The 21,798-nt window shown below is 45.9% G+C and overlaps 1 protein-coding gene and 1 long non-coding RNA gene across 5 annotated transcripts in view; one reads left to right on the forward strand and one right to left on the reverse strand.

Moving 5' to 3' along the window:
• ZHX2 (zinc fingers and homeoboxes 2) overlaps positions 1–21,798 on the forward strand; it is a 167,658-nt gene that overhangs the window by 86,969 nt on the left and 58,891 nt on the right. The window lies entirely within an intron of this gene.
• On the reverse strand, positions 5,400–20,707 carry LOC130854592 (uncharacterized). Its single transcript, XR_009054056.1, has 3 exons — positions 19,606–20,707; positions 8,369–8,542; positions 5,400–5,535 (listed from the first exon to the last, which is right to left on the reverse strand). It is a non-coding gene; the product is annotated as an uncharacterized LOC130854592 (long non-coding RNA).

A 21,798-nucleotide genomic window follows, 5' to 3' on the forward strand; every position in this document is an offset into this window, starting at 1 on the left:
CTTTCTAAGCACCTTGACAGCAAAGCCTTTTAACTCCTGGGGGGAGGTTAGAGCAGGGATGAGTGTCTCTTCCACAGATAAGAAAACTAAGGCTGGAGCCATTAAATTTTGGCAAAAAGAGGTCAAGGCTGACACTGACTAAAACTGTGTCTCTGTGTTCAGTCAGAATCTTGGGTCCAGATTTCTGTTCTACCATTTACTGTCTGTGTGATATTGGGGAAGTTATTTTGCTTCTCTGTGCCTTCATTTTCTCCTCTGTGAAATAGGGACAATAGTGTTTACCTCTTAGAGCTGCTCTGAGAATTAAATAGTTAACCCATGTCATGCACTTAGAACAAAAGTACCTGGAACAAATGGGAAGCTTGTGATAAATATTATGTATTGCCATTACTATGTGAATGTTGATTAATCATAATTGGAAATGAAGTTGAGTTTGGTAAATGTAGTTTGGAGACAAAATCCTTAGGGGGCATGGAAGTGGAATCACAAAAGGCATCTTGTGTAATGAACGCATTCAGGAGTCTATTGGGATAGGTGACTTGCCCAAGGTCATCCTGCTAGTGAGAGGTCAGGTGGAAAGTCGAAACCACTTTCCCTGACCCCAAGATCAGGACCCTTTCTGCTTTTCCACAGTTCCTGAGAAGGGGGCTTCTGTCCCATCCCTAAGTCACCCCTCCACCACTCTATAACTTACCATGGGCAAAGTGCCTGCATTCATACATCGAATGGAAACCTCCCCAGCTCCTTAAAGCTTCCAGCCAGCAAATGTAATGGCACTGTGAACCCAGGTTTGCATTAACTATGCAAAAAGGAGATAGTTTGTATGGAAGAATACTTAAGCACTAGTTTTAATTAAATCAATCTCCCTTCCTGCTCCCATGCCCCGCTGGAAACAGAAGGTGTTAAAAGTGTAGTCCCTAACCGGAAGTTCTGATTTTAGCAGTTTCTAATCAGGCTCAAAGTTGCTAGCTTGTTGCCTTAATCTGCCCCCGAGATAACAGCCTTCCCCATGTGATTAATCTTCCCTTTCTTTGGCCACGTTTCCGACATAGACACGCATCGCACTGCGGCTTCCCGTCTTGTAGTCATTGTTCCCCCGAAGGAGTGAGTGGAAACGATAACTTTCCTTGCATAATTCTTCAGGCTTGGCACTTTTTGTTTTTCAACCCCTGTGTCTAAGGTCCTTTGCTTCCACCCTCAAGAATCTTCATTAATTTTTTTAAACATTCTTTCTTCCTTTTGCTGAAGGATGGTGACCCGCCCCAAGTTGTGAAATAATGAAATACACAAAACTGGACCTTGAGTCCCCTAGAATTCCTCCCTCCCCTCCCAAGTCCACGGGGACAACTGTGGTGACTGCCACTTCCTGAAGCCCACTTCTGCCACCCTGGTTCAGTCCTTGGGACTGGCCAGGTGGGACCTGAGGGAAGCCACAGCAGCTCCCATTTTGAGGTGTGATGTTGGCCGTGCTAAAGCCTGGCCCTCATGGTAGTGGAGGGCAGGGGGTACTGAGAAAACTCGTGGAATCAGAAGCAAGCGGTGGAAACCCAGGGCACAGGTGGCCATGCAAATCCAGCAGATCACGAGACGCACTTGACACTGAGCCTGGCACCTGTGCTTTACTTTCTTTCTTTTTTCTTTCCTTTCCCTTTTTTTTTCAAATCAACGTATAGTTGATTTACAATATGGTGTTAGTTTCAGGTATACAGGGTTTACTGTATAACCCTGCACTTTTCTGATCCTTACATGTCCAGCCTCTGGTTCTTCCTATTTCCACTCAAAGACACCCCTTCAGGGGCGGGGGCAAGGACCGTAGACAGAGTGTTAACAATACTGGGAAACTCAAAAATGGGGAGCCTTTGAAGCTGGGGGTGACGTGATCCAATTGAGATTTTTCAGTGTTGCCCCAAAGCAGCGTAGAATCTGGATTGTTGGAGAACAAATGCCAAAGCAGGAGGGCAGGCGAGAGGCGATGGCGGCTTGGACTGGGGTAGCAAAGTGGTGGGAAGTGGTCGGGTTTGGGGTATGTTTTGGAGGAAGAGCCAACAGGAGTGGCTGATGAATAAACGGGTGAGCGGCAGGGCGGGTTGTTGCCTGTTGTGACTGCGCTGGGGAGATCTCTCTGGCTCACAGAAAAGTCACCGGGTTGCAGTCAGGAGACGGGCCCGAGCCGTTAGCAGTGTGGTACTTGGCAAGTCAGTGAAAGCTTCAGCTCATCAAAAGGTTGAATCTGTCATTTCTAGAGGAACCATCCAGTGGCCAGTCTGCACAGTGACAGCATTTGGCTGTGATTCATGCAAACACCCCCAACGAGAGTAAAATACAGGAGATGTTAGGGGGCCGAGACACCTCCCTCCTGCTTAGTAAAGGGAAGGCCCCCTCTTTAGGAGGTGCAGTCTCGCATTGGAGGTTTGGAGTGGCATTGAAAGTTGTCATCATAACAGCCCTGATGGTAACAAAGTATTTACAACAGTGGTTCTCAGCAGTGGGAGGAGTTGGGGCAGCTTTGTCCCCCCCAGAGGACATGGGCGATGTCTGCAGACATTTTTAGTTACCACAACTGGAGTGCGGTTGCTACTGGCATCTAGTGGGTGAAGGATTTTAGCATGCTTCTGAACACCCTACAAGGCACAGGACAGCCCCCTCAGCAGAGAGTTAGCTGGCCCAAAATGTCAACGGTGCCAAACACCCTGATTTTTTTTCCAGTTGGCATACAAAGAAGTAACTTCTTTTCTTTTTTCCTATTGTATTTTACTGAAGTACAGTTGATTTACAATGTTGTGTTGGTTTTAGGTGATTCAGTTATATATGTGTGTCTGTGTATATATATAATTCTTTTTCAGATTCTTTCCCCACATATGTTGTAACAAAATATTGAGTATAGTTCCCTGTGCTATACAGTAGGTGCTTGTTGCGTATCTATTTTATATATACTAGTGTGTATATATTAATTCCAAATGCCTAATTTATCCCTCTCTTTCCCCTTTGGTAACCATAAGTTTGTTTTCTATGTCTGTGGGTCTGTTACAATTTTGTATATACAAAAGTTAATTTGTATCATTTTTTTAGATTCCACATATAGGTGATCTCATACGATATTCGTCTTTGGCTTATTTCACTTAGTATAATAATCTCTAGTGGCATCCATGTCACTACAAATGCCATTATTTCATTCTTTCTTATGGCTGTGTAATATTCTGTTGTATATATGTACCACATCTTTTTTATCCATTCATCTCTCGATGAACACTTAGGTTGCTTCCATGTCTTGGCTATTGTAAGTAGTACTGCAATGAACATTAAGGTATCTTTTTGAATTATGGGAGAAACCCTCATTTTATTGGGTTGGCCAAAAAGTTTGTTCAGTTTTCAGTAACAATAAAAGACACGTTTTTCATTTTCACCAAGACCTTAATGGAACAACGGATTCGTTAGCCGAATGAAATTTTTGGCCAACCCAAGAAATGTAAACCTCTAACACTGGGGGAAATGTTTAACCCTTTTCAGGCCTATTGCAAAATCCTGTGGTCCAGAGCGTTGGCCACATGGCCCAGTGGGCTCTGCTGGTGTCTACACCTAATACAAGAGTTTCTTGCTCTATATATTTGAGAGGCATTGATAAGGAGTTGGGTATACATGTATTTAGATCAGCATTTCTGAAAGGCTGCCAATTCAGTGAAATTTTTCTTTTAATTAAAATGCACAAAAATGCCATTAAAAGTTAAGCAACATGTGCCAAAAATTGGAGGCAACCAAAATGCCCTTCAGTGGGTGACTGGATACACGAACCGTGGTACATCCACACGGTGGGGTGTTATTCAGCCACAGAAAACAATGAGCTCTCAGGTCAAGAAGAGACACGGAGGAAACTTAAATGCATCTTAGTAAGTAAAAGAAGCCAATCTGAAGTGGTTCCATTGTGTGTGATGCTGGCTCTATCCCGTTCTGGTAAAGGCATAACTACCGGGACAGTAAAAAGGTCAGGGGTTAGCAAGGAAGGAAGGATGAGGAGGTGGAGCCCAGGGGATTTTTACATCAGTGACACTGTTCTGTATGAGAACATATGATGGTGGATATGTCACATAGATTTGCCAAAACCCATTAAATGAAGGACACAAAGCGTGAACCCTAACGTAAACTGTGGACTTTGGTTAATAATCAATTTGGTTGTATCAATATTGGTTCATCAATTGTGACAAGTGTACCACATCCGTGCAAGATATTCATGGTAGGAGAAACTAGGGGAAGAGACGTAAGGGGGAATATGGGAATTCTACTTTCTGCACTTTTTTTTCTATAAATCTAAAACTGCCCCTAAAAGTACTCTATTAATTTTTTTAAGTTAAGCAATATAACAGAATTAACAAAATTACTATAATTCTGAGAGCTAACACTTATTGCGTGCTTCCAAAGCAGCAAACACATCATAAACATCTGTGACTATCCGCACTGTGGGCAAGGCTACAACAGAATTCCTGGGAAGGAAGGAGAGCGCTCACTTAAACAGGGTTTACTCAGGTCCAAGCAGGTACGGTGTCAAGTCTTATAGATTTAGGCCCCACCATCACCCTAGGAAGAAGGTCCTATTGTCATCTTCATTTTATAAGACAAGGACGTGGAGACTCAGAGAGGTTCAGTCACGTATGCTGGGTCACAGAGCATCGGAGGTGGGATGTGAGTTGACTGCTGGGCCCATGAACCTGACACTGCGCTTGGCCATCGTGTGTGAGTGTGTGAGAAAGAAGAGAGGGAGATGGGGGTGATTGGTGAGTGTGAGTGGATAGAAAGAAAGAGGAAGAAAAAGATGAAGCACAGACTGAAAATAGCCCTTCCTGTCTGGCAACAGCTGCTCTGTTCTCTGTAGCTCCGCTCATGGTTTGGCTTGGTTTGGTTTGGTTTGGTTCGGTTTGGTTTGGTTTGGTTCGGTTTGGTTTGGTTTGGTTTGGACAGGGAAGCAGGGAGGGTGAAATGGGTAAAGACGATCAGCTGTAGGGTGATGGATGGAAACTAAAGTTTTGGTGGTGAGCACACTGCAGTGTATACAAAAGTGGAAATATAATGTCGTACACATGAAACCTCCCTAATGTTATAAACCAATGTTATCTTAATTAAAAAAAAAAGAAATACGCAAATGAAGGAGAAGAGAGGAAAAAAGAAAGTGGCAGAAGGACACAGGAAGAGGCAGATGAGCCATGTTCCCTGGAGGTGCCTGGAGCTGGTGGCCTGGGCTCAGGAAGGTTTTCCCATCGTCCCCTGTTCACTCCCCTCCCCCGCCCCGCTCCGCCCTGCATCTGGGCCTCTTTCCGTGGGTGTTGCCAACCTCTACCCTGCTTGCCCACCAGGGCTCACCACGGGGTTCGTGTGCGGCAGTGACCCAGGCTGACCAGTGTTTCCCTCGGCCCCGGCCAGCCTGAGAGCTGCATCTGAAGCCGGCCTCCCGTCCTGGGTGGTCCTGGGTTGTTTCTCTCGCCCACAGTTGCATGGCGGGTTCCAAGCCAGCTGCAGGAGCCCGGCCCCCTTCTCCAGAGGCAGTCCCTGTTCAAAATGGAATATGAGGACCAAGTCACAGCCATCCAACCCTTGAATGGGGCTGAGCAACCCATAATCCCAGGGAGCTGCTACTAGCCCTGAAGAGAGTACCTGCTGCATTTAGAGTCCAGAAACCGCCACTTGCCTCTTTAGAAGGTGCTAGAATGAGTTGTACTGTGCCATCCACTTTCCTGAGGACTCCCAATCAGGTCACTCTGGGTGGAATCATGAATCAAACATCCAGCTGCTCTGCCTGGCATTTTCCCATCCTTTGTAAGGTGATGTCGTGCATGTGAGGGAAGGTGACATTTCTCTCTCTTAAGCCACTTTCTCGATCCTGTCTTGTCACCTTTTTTTTTTTTTTTTTTAACCCATCTTAGTTATCTTGACCCCCAGAGAAACTCACATGAGAACCTGGATTTTGTCCTGGTCATTTCTTGCCCCCTCCATGTCTGGTACAGTACCTGACACAGAGCATCTCAAGAAATGCTTGAACGGCCCTGCTTTGAATAAGTAACAGTCTCAGTGGACCACGGACAGAAAATTCAGGGAGGCATTTTCCTCTCCCTTCCAGAGGACTTCAGGATGGCCTCTTAATTCTCATATTGTTTTTCAATCACCGGCATTGATTTCCCTCATCCCTCTCCCCAGGGTCATCACCAAGGAGCTCTATTAAATGACAATTAATGTTGACACACATCTCCCTGTTGCCCTCCCCCTCTCTTTAAAGGGGGCACACAGGTGGGGGCAAATTGAAGAGCCGGTAGTAATCACGTTGTAAGCGAGCTGTGAGCACTGGCGAGAGCATTTGCAATTAAATTAGGTGGAGAAGTGCACTCTTTAAGGCAGGGACACCTCGGGGATGATGCTTCTGCAGGGGAGCTGGCTTCTCTTCAGAGGCGCCGCAGGAGATGCTGCCTCGAAGCGAAGGAAGAGGGTGTGGCCTCCAGGATTATTTCCAGCATAATTGGCTTTGCATGGCCCAAGTTTTAGCAATCAATTTCTATAAGCCCTTTTACAGTTGGAATTCATAAACAAATCTGTGCGTTCTCACCCTGTAGGATTTTTTTTCTTCTTCCTGTTGCTTCGTTGTTCATCTCACTAGTACCTAGACTCCTTATGTCCCAGATAAGGAGCAGATATTTTCACACCTGCTACATGCAGGATGCTAGCTGTCAAGCCACAGGGGAACGAGGTGGGTGCCCTTTAGGTCCCCACAGTCTAGCAACCAGGCAGTTTTGATACTGTGTGAAAAATGCTCTGGCCAATGTAAACGTAGAGAAAAAGAGTATTCTGCAGTTTAACTGTCAGAACCATCTTTAAAATCTCCCATCAGATCCCAGGAAGATCCTCAGTCCTCCCACCTGCCAAGCCAGACTCTCCCCAAACAATAAGCTTTATTAAGAGTTTCAGTCAGCTCACTCTTAATTTTTTCTCTCCTTCAATCAGTGAGTCATCAGGCTGCAATTCATCAGGATTACTACTATGGTGGGTAGGAGCACAGCTGGGCACTCCGTGTCTCAGCCGGAGCTCTGTGCAGACAGGAGGGGCCAATGGCAAATGCAGGGGTGGCGTCCATCCTGCCAGGTCCTGGGATGCTCCCTCGGAGGAGGAGGAGGACTCAGGAGGGAGGCAGAAACGCTCACCAGTCTGGATCCAAAGCCCAGTTCCCACAGCCCTTCTCTTCCCCCTGGAATGACTCGAACCTTCCTACACCTCTTTGCTATGATCCTTTTTTTTTAAACGTGCAATGTTTATTAAAAGGGATGAGCTCTCCTCTAAGAATGCTTTCACTCCATGCCCTCTTCTCTGGTTCCCTCTTGCATCAAATGGGCATAGCCGGACCTATTTCATGGGAGTCTTTGGAGGATACAACAGGATAATGAATGTGAATGCCTGTGACACAATGATGGAGGTGATTGGCATGTTCGGAGCACCTGTTCCCTGTTTTATGCACTATGCATGCAGTGTCTCATTTAATCCCTACAGAAACACTGTGAAGTGGGGCTGGGGGGGGGGGGGGGCAGCGGGCAGGGCTCATTTATCTATTCATGCTTTAAGGAAGCATTCGCTAGGCATCTCCTATAACCAAATACTATGCAGCTGGAGACACAGCCACGAACAGGCAAGTTCCCTGCTGAGAAGGAACTTATATTCTGGTTGAGGCTGTTGTACCATTCTACAGACCAAGACACCAAGACTCAGAGACGTTAACTTGCTTGGCCAAGGTCACAGAGCCTTTGTCACAGAGCCACCTGGCTCGGCAGCCCATCCCTACTCTGCTGTGAGGGACTGCCTCCCCGGGTCTGAGCACAGTGCTAGGTAGGGAGAGAGCTCTGCCAATGACATCTGAAGCGTCCCTCCCTCCTCCCCCACTTTTGTTTAGACTTAATTACACATCATCAAGGAGAGGACAGTGCCTGGGAGTTAGGAGATAATGGGTGTGACCTCAGAGAAGTTGTTTAACCCCTCTGAGCCTGTTTCCATGGCTGTGAAATGGGGATGAAATGAACAAGTTTGGGTGGACTTCCAAACAGCCAGGATGTGGGAACATGCTTCAAAAACTGATGTCATAAGCTAGCATGACTTATTCCTTTGCCCTGTGAGTTATTTCAAAGGCCTTGACAGTCTTGGGAGCTTGCTGAGCCAGCCTGGGCTCCTCCTGGTACTAGGCTCTGGAGTTTCTTCTGGGTCATGAGGGGCAGTACAGCCTAGTTGTTATGACCGTGGTTAAAAATCCCAGCTCTCCACTTACTGGTTATATCACCTTCGGCACATTACTGAAATCACTGTGCCTCAGTTTTGTCACCTGTGAAATGGGACTAATAATAGTACCTACCTCAGAGGGTTGTTAGGAGAATTCAGTAATCTTGTTCCAACAGTAACCACCGTGTCTCCGTATTTTCCACCACCAAAGCTTTGTTCTTTCCTTCAAACGCGCAGCAAAACCCTGAGATTCTGAGATGTCACTGATGATTACATTTCTTGGTCTAAAAATCAAGTCTAATTGTTTCTGGAAAACACAATGTCCCAGTATTCAGTTTGGGATTTATATCCTTCAGTCTGGGAGGTTTCTGTTTTGTTTGTGTTTTGTTTTTTAATGGTGTTTAGAAATTTAATGGAGCAATTTCGTTCCCATTGACTAACGTAGATTGTTAAAGGAACGAGAAAACTAAAGAACAAGTTTTCATCCCAGGATATAGCCTAATACATGGAGTGCTTTTCATGTTTTCCTGACAAAGAACTGAGGCTTTGTTTTTCCTTCAAGCTGGTCGGTGGTGAAACCCCCTCTCTCAAACCCCGGTCAACTCTGTTTAGCCAAACAGCTGGGAGTGTGGGCCATAAGATGACCAGTCTAGACACAGGGACAAGTCCCGTCTGATGAACAGAGGACAGCTTGGTTCCTCTTGCCAGGTGTGGGGGCCCAGATCACTGCAAGGCCACATTTGGGCTTATTTTAGGCCTCAGGCAGTATTGCTCAAGCTGGAAACCTAAATTCATGAGAAGTCATGGCCATCCATCCTCTTCAAGTGAATGATATGTTACAGGATCTTCAGAGGGACATCAGCAAAGGGTACCCACTGATTTGTTTGCCCTGTGATAACAAGCCACCATGTATTCAGCATCTCCATGCACGTGACAAGCCTTTCCCAGGCACTTCGTATAGTCATTTCCAGTTGTTATCAGAAACCCATCTTCCAGGTGAGGAAACTGAAACTCAGGGAGGTGGAGTGACTTGCCAGGGTACACAGCTATGAAGTTATCAAGCCAGGTCTTTTTTATTCCAAAGCTTTTTTCATTCTGGTAAACAACCACAACAATTAAAAATAGGGGATGAGAAAACAGTAGGAAAAGCCTCAGGGACAGTGGGTGGTGGTGGCGGTAGTAGTGGTTCTGGTAGTGGAGGTGGTATCAATGGAAATTGTAGCTGTTGATCATGATAGTGGTGATGTTATGAACTATTCACTTTCAGAAAAAGATCTAAATCTGATGAACAGACACATAGTCAACTCTGTTCAAAAGAGTGAAGTTTGCAGGTGTGAATTCCCAATATCAAAGACAGAGCTGAGTCCGATCAACCTGCTTCTGGATTTTTTTGCCTCCTTATCCTCACGCATCACAAGCTTCACATTGTAGGATGCTTTTTTGCTTCTAGTCCAAATGGGACCAAGTGAACCCAATCTGTCCCGCCCACAGAAAAATGAGAGCAGCTAATACTTATTTCGCGCTCTCTGTGTGCCAAGCGCTGTTCTCCACGCTTTCCCGTGGTAACTCCTTAAAGCTGCACTGGAGTCCTGTGAGCTGGGCACCACTATCATCATCATTTCCCAGATAAGAAAACTGAGGCACAGGGGAGCCACGTCACTCGTGAAGGTGACTCCCCGGAGGGCGGCCGGGATGCGCGCCCAGGCAGGCTGGTCCTGAGGCTGCTGTGCCCTCCCCGCCTGTGGACTCCCGCCCCAGCTCAGCAGGACCTGCTCCCAGCCTTGTTCTTCCAGTCAAGCAGTGGTTTTGCACAGACTTGTCCAATATGCACTCTCTGGATCTTCTCACAATTTTACAGAAGTCCTGGGCATCCTGGGTTAGGGCTTCAGTGAACAGCCACGGGACATCCGTCTGCTCAACATACCTGTCCCGAATCCCTACCGGGTCCAAAGCACCAAACCTGGCCCCGTGAGTGCAGGTCCTCATCTATGTCATCACAGAATTCCAAGTACCCAGAGGGCTCCACGGCTGGGCACAGCTTGGATGTTTTTTTGTCTCCCTCCCCAGGGCTACCGTCTCCTGTATCTTCTGCGTAGACCCTCTCACCCACCTGTTTGTCCTCTCCCACAGCACTGAGAGCAGTTGCTCTCCCTGACATACATTTGAGCTTTCTTCCCCACTCCTGCTCGACAGGAGTAGGAATTGGTCCTCAATGGGTGGAACCTGCTTATTAACGATTGATGTTCAAACCCTGCTTTGTCTTTCCGGTTAGAGCCAAACAGGCATGGTTTACAGTGGCACAAAGAGAGAAGCTGCTTAAATAACACACCCCGTGAGGCTGGAGCAAAGGGGTGTCCGTTTATGGCCTCTCAGGAACATCCCTCTTTGAGTCTCCAAAGAGAAATGCTCTCACAGGTTTCTTTCCTTTTCCTTTTTTCTTCTGCATCCATCTCACCTGAGTCTACAATGTGAGGTCTTAGCCTCCTCTTAACCCAATTCTGTAGTCACACCTCCCATCCCACTTCCCCATCTCCTGACTTACATGGAAAATCAATGTGTTTCAAGTAGGAGACAGCAAAGACAGAGAGGTTTCACCTGAGGTGGAAATTATGCAGGCAGCTTAATGCAAATTGGAGGGAAGGACAAAAATAAAGTGGTGTGAGCTAGTACAGGCGCACTCGTAATTCCCCGCCACTGCTGCTGTGTTCACTGCATTTGTAGCGAAGCAGGCTGCGTGCAAAGCCCAGGTAAAACTAACATTATGTCAAGTTTAGGCTTTTGGAGAAAGATGTAAATGGAAAAACAGACGGCGGATATTTGTTCTGATTTTTAGCAGAGACATGAATTGTTTTGTAGCCTTCAGTGTATCATGCTTTTCCCTCTGCCCACCCCCCCCAAAAGAGGGGGTGCTCTGGGCACAGAAGGATGCTCAGGGAAACCAGTTTAGGGTTGGAGTGTGACTTCTGCTCATCACACATGTGGGTTACAATTTCTGAGGCTCAAAATGTGTTGGTCCTTCATGTTGTCCCGGTGCTCAGTTTAAGATGGTTGTTTTCAAAGGCTCATAAATGGGAGCTGGCAGCTGTGAATAAGGCCACAATGTCACCATCAGGCGTATACGCTGTTGCCCACTCTATTCTTCCTCCTCCAGGAAGCACCAGGGATTGCAATCCATCCCTGAAAAGGAGGCTCTGAGGTTCCTGACGAAGAGCCAAGCATGTCTGCCTTAAGAGCTTGCAGGCGCTGTTATTAGCATTCTCCTGGCAGACTGTAATTGCTTTGCCGTAAGGCACTGCTCCCTACATGTACGGCATGCCGATTTTAAGTGGCAAGGACAGATCTTGATCATTTTCATGGTTATGCATGTATTCTCAGGAGTATTGGGAAAAAAGATAACCAGCTGATCCAACCTGTGATGAGTATTACTGCTTAAAATGATGCTAGTATTTACGAAACCATTTTTTTAATAAGAAGAGAAGGGGTGGTATTTGTCTAGGGCGTAACTCACAACAGCGTGGTACAGATGACTGAAGTTAGAGGAACCACGCTAGAATGTGAGCATTTTTAGTTAACTTTTTAAAAACCACCATGCATATGGTCGGTCTACCGCACTCCTCCCCCACCCCCCAATTTATTTCCCCTACTTGTGGAAGAGTGGAAGAGAACTGTCAGTGTGCAGCGGAATGACTTTGGGGTGTCCTAAAAATGTAGATCCCTTGTTCTCTCACCAAGAGAGCCTAATGCAGTGGGTTTGAGGGAGGCCCTGGAATTTGCATTGTAATAAGATTCCCAAGTGGCTTTGTGGTAGGAGGTCTTTAGGACCTCACTTCTCAAAGCACTGCCTCGGAACGTGCGCCCAAACAAAGATGGTTTCGCTTTGGCATAGAAAGCTCACTTCTATTTTTCCCCCCAGTGATTGATGCCTGCTCTCTGGGAATAAAGTCTCATGAAACCTAATTTAATTGTTGAGTGATGCTTCCCTTTTGAAACCACTTGTACATGCAGATTTGGGGGCTGCTTGGATAATCAGGATTTCTCCACCTCAGCACTACTGACATTTGGGGCTGGCTAATTCTTTGTTGTTCTGGATTATCCTCGCATTGTAGGATGTGTAGCAGTATCCCTGGCCTCTACCCACGAGATACCAGTAGCACCCGCCATGCCCTCACTGCTGTGCCAACCAAAAAAACATCTTCAGATGTTGCTAGATGTCCTCTAGGGCGACAAAATCATCCATGTTGAGGACCACTAGGCTGAATTGGTACCTTTATTTCACTTTGATAAACCTTTCATGTCACAACTGGACTCAGAAGATGGTGCTAAAAAGGCATTTGCTAGCCTCCTGCTTCTAGGACTGAGTTACTTGAAAACTCAGGTCCCCAGTTGGGAAAAATATGCTCCAGTAGAAATTTTTCATAGCTCTGTGGCCCTTGAATTTGTAATCCGTGCATGAAACAAAATGAGAAGCCTGCAGCCTGGCATAAACCTACTTTAGATCAGCTGCAAATTTAAGGGGCTTCATGAAATCAGAATGTAGCTGGGACAGGGTGGGTGGCTAGTGGGCTGTGCTTCCAAGGGAATTCCAATGATCCAACACATATTACAGGTTTACTTTGTGCCAGCACTACAGTAGCTGGTAAGGATACAAAAATGAGTAAGATGGAGTTCTTTCCCTCAAGGGGTTTAGGTCCATTAGAAGGAGTCCAGCAAGTGCCTCAGAAAGAGGTAGCATGACATAATGGTCCTTTGCCACATTGCCTGGCTTCAAATCCTACTTCACTCACACTAGCTGTGTGACTTTGGGCAAGTTACCTGACTTCTCTGTGCCTCTGTTTCCTCAGATGTAAATTGGGCATAGAAATGGTACCTACCTCAAGGGTTGTTTGGAGGGTTATAGGAGTTCATATACGTAAGGCTTTTAGAACAGTGCCTGACATGTAGCAAGGGCTATGTTAGAAAGCCCAGCAGTAAAGGGCAGACCTTGGAGTCAGGAGACGTGGGCTGAAATCCCAGCTCTGAGTCTTCTGAGCTTGAACAAGTAGAGCGATCTCTTTGGGTCTCAGTTTCTCTATCCATGAGATGGGTTCTCTATCTTACCTCCACGGGATGGTGATAACAAGGAAATGAGATGCTCCATGAACTGTCCGTCCCAGTCTGGCACATAATAGGCACTGAAAAATCTCTTAGTTGTTATTTTTTATTATTTTAATTATTGATATTATAAATGGATTTTTTTTTTTAACCAACCAAACTCATAAGAGACCAAAGACCAATATGTGAAAAATAAGACTGCCAAGGGCCCAGACAGTTGCATCATTGGGTCACTTCCCCAACTCTGTAGGTAAGTAAAGATGGGAAGCTGGATTCCCAAGGTTGCTTGGGTGAGCACAGAATCCACTCAGGGAGGTGGTTCTGGGATTCACATATGCCCGGCCTCCTACTGGGCATCTATTGCCACAACAGGGCTGCCCCCACCTTCAGGTCCCCTGGGCTTTCCCCAAGCCAGGACTTTCCTCCTAGTTTGGTGACTGCTTCTCCTAGCTCTCTTCTAAACTGATTCTTTATTTAGATGTAGTAATAACTCCAGTTATTAGTACAGAGACTCCAAATTCTTCCTATTCACCAGCTTCTTCTTTATCTGCATTTAAGATAACTTTGCCCATAGCTAATCTTACCTACTTGATGCTGGATTTTTATTTAATTCTCTTATTTAGTTCTGCCATCAGATTCACACTGACAGGCAAGGGCCTTTAGTCACTATTTCCAAAACAGTATTTATCACATGCTTATGGTAGGCCATGAGATAAAGAAAGATCAAGCATGATCCAGCCCTTTAATGAATTTAAAATCCAGCTGATGAAGTAAGTGGCGCAACTTCAGTAATTATCAGTGTCTAATAAAAGTGCCAAGTCCTGGGATGGGCTTCAGTTTCAGCTGGGAGAAACTGAAGTTTCTTATGGGAGAAAACAGCCATTGAGAAATGGGTCCTGTGTGCAGGGATGGAGTGAGAAGGGCAGACATGAGGGCCAAAGATAAGCTTCTGTACACAAGTGAAGGGAACTCTGGGTGCGAGAAAGAAGACAGAGGCCAGAACTGTGAAGAGTGTCCATTGTCAGGCTGCTGAGTTTGAAGTCTGGTTTATAGACAGTGGAGATGTAGAGAAGACTTTGGAAAGGGAAACAGCACGTTGCTCTGGTGTCTCCTTACATGAGCTTTTCTCCCTCTCCTCCTCCTCCTCTTCATCATCTTCATGAAAGCTAAAAAGCTGAAGCTGATGATGTGCGTTGGGTGGAAAGAAGTGTCTAAGGATAGAGAGTGGATAGGAGTGGGTAAATATGATGTTTTAATGGGCCTGGGAAGAGAAGGGAATGGAAATTGCTAATGTTGATGGACCACTACCTCTGGGAAGATGGAGTAGACACAGCTCTCTATTCCTCCTACTAAACACAACTGAAAACTCTGGATATTATGTGCAACACAAATGTAAGAAGACTTTGAAAGGGGGAAAGAAGAAACAGATTATCTAGGACCTCATAACCCAAGGGATGACATGGTGGTGAATTTTCTGGGGGGGTCTTGCTTTGTTTTTGCTCCGTTTGTTTTGCCTCATGTATCTGAGACTTGGAGCTGAAGAAGCCATTGACTCAAACATGCCAATGGGCACAGATCCCAAAAAAACACAATAAGACCCCAACAGAAGCCTGGTTTCTCTCTAGCCAAAGGACCAGGAAACGACAGCCTAGGAAGCTGAAGACTTTTAGACAATAATCACACTCTGGGGCAAACACCACAGAAAAAGCGGTGGCCGAGTCTCCATCTCGCAAGCAAAGGCCAAATGGAGGAGCCTCAACTTCCACCCTCCCAGGTTATAGCAAAGCACCCCAGCATCCCTCCCTCCTGCCCCTCCCCTCCCACCCCACCTGTATCAGAGAAGGCTGAGTAGGAAGGTAACCTGGCCACACCCACCTCCTTGATGTCAGTGAAGGCCACCTGGGAGCAGTAAGGAGGCCCTCCTCACCTGCCCAACCAGGAACCTCAGGGGAGACCGTGTGGAGAGCTGGAGCTCCCATCCCTGCTCAGTAATGGGGAAACTCTTCTGCTCACATATCAGTGAAGACCAAGTCGGGAGCCTGGGCTTCCACTTGGCATTGATGAGGTGGTACTCTCTTCCCCTAATCCAGCTAAAACAGATTTTATGAGAGATGCAAACTCTGATAATATGATTCCCAAACATCAAGATTTCAATTTTTGAAAAAAATCACTCATACCAAGAGCCAAGGAGATCTCAAACTAAATGAAAAAAGATCATCAATAGGTGCCCAAACCAAGATGACACAGATGTGACAATTGTCTGACAAAGATTTTAAAGCAGCAATCCTAAAAATGCTTCAATAAGCAATTAGGAACAAGAAACAAATAAGAAAAATAGAACGTCTCAACAAAGAAATAGAAGACAAAAAGAACCACATGGAAATTTTAGGAATGAAAAATACAGTAATTGAAATTAAAAGTTCACTGGATGTATGGGCAGGGAGAAATGAGAAGTGATTGCTTAATGGGTACAAGGTTTTCTTTTGGGGTGATGAAGTGTTTTGGAGCAATAGAAGTGGTTGTTGCCTAACATTGTGAATTTACTAAATGTCACTGAATTGTACACTTTAATATTATTATTTGTTTTGTGCATTTCACCTTCATGAAAGAAAATAAAGGCAAAAAAAGTTCACTTGGATGAGCTCAATAACAGAAAGGAGGGGACAGAGGAAAGACTCAGTGAACTTGAAAATAGAACAATATTAATTACCCAATCTGAACGACAAAGAGAAAATAGACGGGGGGGGGGGGGGGTTGGGGCAGAGAATGACAGAACCTCAGGAATCTATGGGATTGTAACAATAGATGTAATAATATTCATGTCATCAGAGTTCTAGACAGAGAGGAGAAAGACAGTGGGGCTGAAAAACTACTCATGTAAATATGTCTGGAACCTTCCCAAATTGGGCAAAAGACCTAAACCTACAGTTTCAAGAAGCCGAGTGAATCCCAAATATTATAAATCTAAAAAAATCTACACCAACATATCATACTCAAATATCTGAAAACTAGAGACAAACTCTTGAAATCATTGAGTGAGAAATGACCTTTTATTTATAAAACAACACAAATAACAGTGGATTTCTCATCAGAAGCCACGGAGGCCAAAAAGAAGTGGCACAGCATTTTTAAAAGAACTATCAACCGAGAATCCTAGATCCAGCAAAAAGTATCCTTCAAGGATGAAAGGGAAATTAAGACATTCTCAGAAGAATGAAACCTAAGGATTTATTGCCACCAGACCCACCCTAAAAGAACAGCTCATGGAAGTTCTTTAGGCAGAGAGAAAATGATAAAAGAAGGGATCTTGGAATATCAGGAAGGAAGAAAGAACACCAGACTCTTCTGCTCTGCTGCCCATCTTGAGGGAAAAGGACCAGAAAAAGCAAAGCAGAGTCTGAGAGTTTTGAAAAAGGAACACAGTCTGAATCTCAAGGACACTATCAAATGGAAGAGAGGGGTGACTTGGTTTCTGCCCAGGGCAGAAAATCGGCCTGGGGACCTATGAGGGGACACAGTCTGCAGTGACGGACTCAACTTCTTGTTGTTTGAACTAGTGAAATAAAATGATTTGAGGCAGAGCAGAAATGTTAAGACTGTGCAGCTTCCTTCCTTGTTTATATTAGACTGGAGTTCCACAGCTTCTCTTAGAAATCTAAACCACAACCTTCATCACTTTATACCACCGTGTAGTTTCCTACAAAAACTCAGTTGCAGTTAGAGAATGAGTCTGAAAATTTGGAAAAGCAGTATCAGTTCAAAAATTATCTAAATCCAATTTCAGGACTTCCCTGGTGGCTCAGTGGTTAAGAATCTGCCTGCCAATGCGGGGGTCATGGGTTCGATCCCTGAGCCAGGAAGATCCCACGTGCCGCGAAGCAACTAAGCCCGTGCGCCACAACTACTGAGCCCGCACGCCACAACTACTGAGCCCGCGAGCCTAGAGCCTGTGCTCTGCAACAAGAGAAACCACCACAATGAGAAGCCTGTGTACCGCAAGGAAGAGTAGCCCCCACTCACCACAACCAGAGAAAGCCCACGCACAGCAACAAAGACCCAACACAGCCAAATAAATAAATAAATAAATAGATGTATATATTTTTTTAATTCAATATTGCCTTCGGTAGCTATCACCCATAGGCCATGAACGTAACCAGTTTTTATAACATGCAGGAGACTGGATACAGTTGACTCCAACTCTTTGAAATGAGGAGCAATAGGAATTGAATGTAGGCCATCAGTTAAAGCTAGATAAGGAAGCTAAAATTTTAGCTAATGTTTATTGAGAGCTTACAGCTCAGGGATCTGTTACATTTACAATCATGTTTGCTGCAAAATTCATGAGTAATTGAAGAGAACCTAAGAGCCTAGCAGTAGGGAGTGGTTTATGCTACCTTCAGACAATGAAATCTGGCCAAGAGGATAAGGATTACTCTTTACGTGTGGATGGGGGATGAGAACTGTGATATGTGGATGGGGAATGAGAACTGTGATACATGGCAGAGTGAATAACACAAGTTGCTGAATAATGTGTCTAGTGCAATCCCTTCTGTGAAAAATAATCTCCATGTGTGGGTGTGTTTGTGCATGAGAAAAGAATAGACATCAAACCATTAAAAGCAGTTACTTCTGGGGAGTGGAAACAGTGAAGACGACATGGGGAATCATTTTCCTCTGAACACTCCTGTATCGTTTAGATCTTCAGAAAAATCAGGCATTACTTGTGAAATTAAAAAATTAAGATGGTTTTAACTAAAGGGGACAGAGCATGAAGCCTTCCCCCATCCCAGTGGTCTATCTTCAACTTACTTAAACTGTTCTCAGCCTCATTTTCCTCAAAATGGGAAACCTGCCAGGAGTGTTGGGAAAATGAAACACATGCAGCTACATGGAAAGCACCCAACTAGCAGGAAGTCGGTCCTGCCCCAACCTCTGTGTTTGGATGCCCAGAGCTGCCAAGTCAGGTCAGAGGATGTTTCCTCGTAATGACACCCACCTCATAATGGTGGTGTAAGGATTAAATGAAATCAAAGATACATAAAGTGCCTGGATCTTAAGTACTCAGAAGAGGTAGCTGTGTTCGTGCCTTTATACCACCATCCCCAGCATAGAGCCCAGTGAAAGGCACAGACAAGCACCACCAAAGTATGGGGTGGTTTTTCTTTTAATCCAAACCAAACAAATTCTAATGTCTGTTGCTGCATTTCTCAAATATATGTGATCTCCAGACAGTTGGGGTTCTCCCTGGATAACGTAGCATGATGGGAGAACAGATGGTAAAAGACAGAAGACCTATCTCCATACCTTGCCCTGCAACCATGTACCTCCTTTCACAAATGGCACGGGTTCTACATGGGTGAAATTGGGTGGCAGTCCTTACCCCCTCCATCCTGCAGGGCTGTTGTGAGCACACGTGAGAGAGGAGTGTTGTATAAACTTTAAAGCCTTGTCCACGTGGAAAGGTCTCGTTATCACTGTCTTCCTTTTCACTTGACCTAAAACTGTAAGAAGTATCTGTGTCTCACACCTAACCAGCACTCAAGCATCACAGACTTCGGCTCCAAAATTAATTTTTCGGAGTACTTCAAAACCGCTTGCCAGTGATGGCTGAAGTAGGGTAATAACTGCAAAGTGAGAAAGCAGAGAGAGAAGGAACGTGCACCTTCCAAAAAAGAAGGCAGTTCTTGGCATTGCTTTCAGAAGTTTGACTCCTGGTTTCGTCCATTCTGCTCCAAGTGCACTTCCCAGGCCTACCTGCACTCCGCTGGCAGCTGGAAATGTGCTTTCCCCGGGGGCCAGTGGATTCATCACCTTTTCAAGCTTCCTTTGTGATTTCCGCCCTTCCATAGATGTCACTTAGTTCTAACTTGTTCTGTAATTTAAAATGTCTTCCACCTGGTTCCAGAAATCTGTGGCGCTGAGCCAGTGGCGGTTAGAACTCACATGCACTGTGACTTAAAGACAGTTTATCTGATTTGGGCTTGGTAGCCAAAAGGAGTTCGATCTGGTTAAAAATGGGACAACTTTGTGATTACTCATTGCTCTTTAGGTTCAGGTATAGACTTTGCATCCGTGGAGGTTTCTAAAAATAGACTAAATACTCATCCTTCTTATTCACTTGCCTCTGGAGCCCAGGCCAGTTACCCTCCTCCTGCCTCCCCCAGACCTGTCCTCCCTACTCACATCACCTCCCACGTTCATGTCAACCTCCTAGGTGATCCATCAAACCCAGCTGTCGGTCCCCACTGTCATCTCTCTGAGGGGCCTCGCATCTCATACCTGGCCTCTTCCAGAAGCCTCTGGTTTTACTCTCTTCCATCCATCTTCTACCCCACGGCCTGGGTGACCTCGGAAAGCACAGGTCTGATCATGCTTCTCGCCTGCCTAAAACACTCCCTGCCTTCATCAGCTGCCAGGTGAGTCCAGGCCGCCCAGGGCCCTCCTCCCCAGGATAGGCCCCTCCCACCTCCAGCCTCAGCAACCCCACCCCTGCCTCCCAGTGGCTCACCTCCCCACTCCCAGAAGTACACACTGTCAAACTGGTCTGCTCCCACTTCCCTTAAAGACAGCATGCCTCTGAGGCTCTGCGCTGCAGCCTGTCTGCCCAACATTCTCTTCCCTCTCTTATTCACCTGGTAAAACTCCTGCTTGCTCCTCAAAACCCAGCTCAGAAATCCCCTCCAAAAGAAAGAAAGAGAGAGAGAGGGAGAGAGAGGAAGGAAGGAAGGAGGGAAGGAAGGAAGGAAGGAAGAGAAGTAAGGAAGGAAGGAAAGAAGGAAGAGAAAAGAAAAGAAAAGAAAGAAAAGAAAAAGAAAAAAAGAAATCGCCTCCTCAGAGAAGCAACTCAAAGTGGGAAAAATCAGAGCCAGGCCAAAGACCTGAGGGACCCAGTAATAATGATAACTGCTTGCTTACTAAATTCAGGGCACTGCTCTTTTATGTTTCCTTACTTAGTCCTCACCCAACTCTAAGGGTAAATCCTATCGTTATCCTGGTGTTACAGATGAAGACACAGAAGTTGAGAGCTGAGTGACTGGCCCAAAGTCACACAGCCAGCTCCTTGTAGCACTGGGATCTAAATGTCAGTCTGTCTGAGGAAAGCTTGTGGTTTGGTCAGCTGTAACATTCTGCTGTCTAGGGCAGTGTTTTTGGAACTGCCAGTCACAATTCACCAAGTAGGTGTGAAGTCAGTCTAGTAGGCAGGGCTGGCTATGTAATTTATGGGGCCCAGGGTGAAACAAAAATGCAGGGCCCTCTGTTGAAAAAGAAACAATCACTCTCCTTTCTTCTGCGGTCTCTCAACCTGTCCTGGTGTTTTTTGTCTGCCATTTAATGTCACATTCCCTCAGGCACCAGGATACTCCCGAGAGAGAGCAGAGGCACCCACGATGCAACCCACCAAGGGTGCTGGGTGGGGGTGGGGCGTGGCAGCCCAGAACCCGGGAAGCGGGACCGTGTGTCCCATCGGGCTTCACTTACAAAACACAAATTCAAGGATAAAATTATTAGGAATTTCAAGGGAGTGACTACAGAGCGTTAAAGCCCACGCAGAGGACTCCCTCTGAGCACCCGCCCTGCCCGCTGTCCTGGCTGCAGGTCCCTGTTGGTGAGTCATGACCAGAAGTGCTTTTGAAATAGAATAGAAAATAACAGAAAGTATTAGATTACACCCACCATAGTGAAGGTGAGTATTTTTTTGTCCACTTTGTGGGTTTTGTTTTGCTTTAATTCTGTAAGTTACAGGTGTACAGTACAGCGATTTATAATTTTTAAAGGTTTTACTCCACTTATAGTTATTACAGAATATTGACTATATTGTTGTACAGTGTATCCTTATAGTTTATGTTGTACCTAATAGTTTGTAGCTTTTAATCCTCTCCCCCTATATTTGTCCATTTTGTTTTTATACGTAGGTCTACACACACACACACACACACACACACACACACACACACACACACACAGGATCTCATGTAAAATGTATTTCTTACTGTAAGTCTGGGTCAAAAATGTCCAAAAACCAGTGGGTCAGCCCCTTACGGTCAACTGTAGGGTTGCTTGGTCGGGTCTCTGCCAGCTTTAAACTGTCACCTTCCCCGGTGGTGCCCAGAGGGTAAAGACGCTTTGCCAAGGGGCAAAGCGGGTGGGGTGTAGGTGGATGGAGTTGGGGGGGCCAGCAGACCAGCCTCGCCATCTCCTCAATCGCTCCCTGTCCCTCGAGCCGCACCCCCCACATCCAGCCCTCACCCCACCTTCTCTCTTCCCACCCCTCCCCCGCCCTTCTCTTGCCACACAAGGGGCTTCTCCGTGAAGAGACTCAAGTGTTTCCTCCAGCACTCCTCCTCCTGCCTGCGTGGGGCACAGGGATCAGGACGGGAACAGGCCACCACCCAGCAGAGAGAGTGGAGAGAAAGATGAATGTAAGCGGGACTGTTCCAGTGCACTAGTACTTATCGAAGGTCTCCTGTGTGC

The sequence above is a fragment of the Hippopotamus amphibius genome, chromosome 5, assembly GCF_030028045.1.
Source record: "Hippopotamus amphibius kiboko isolate mHipAmp2 chromosome 5, mHipAmp2.hap2, whole genome shotgun sequence".
Classification (NCBI taxonomy): Eukaryota; Metazoa; Chordata; class Mammalia; order Artiodactyla; family Hippopotamidae; genus Hippopotamus; species Hippopotamus amphibius.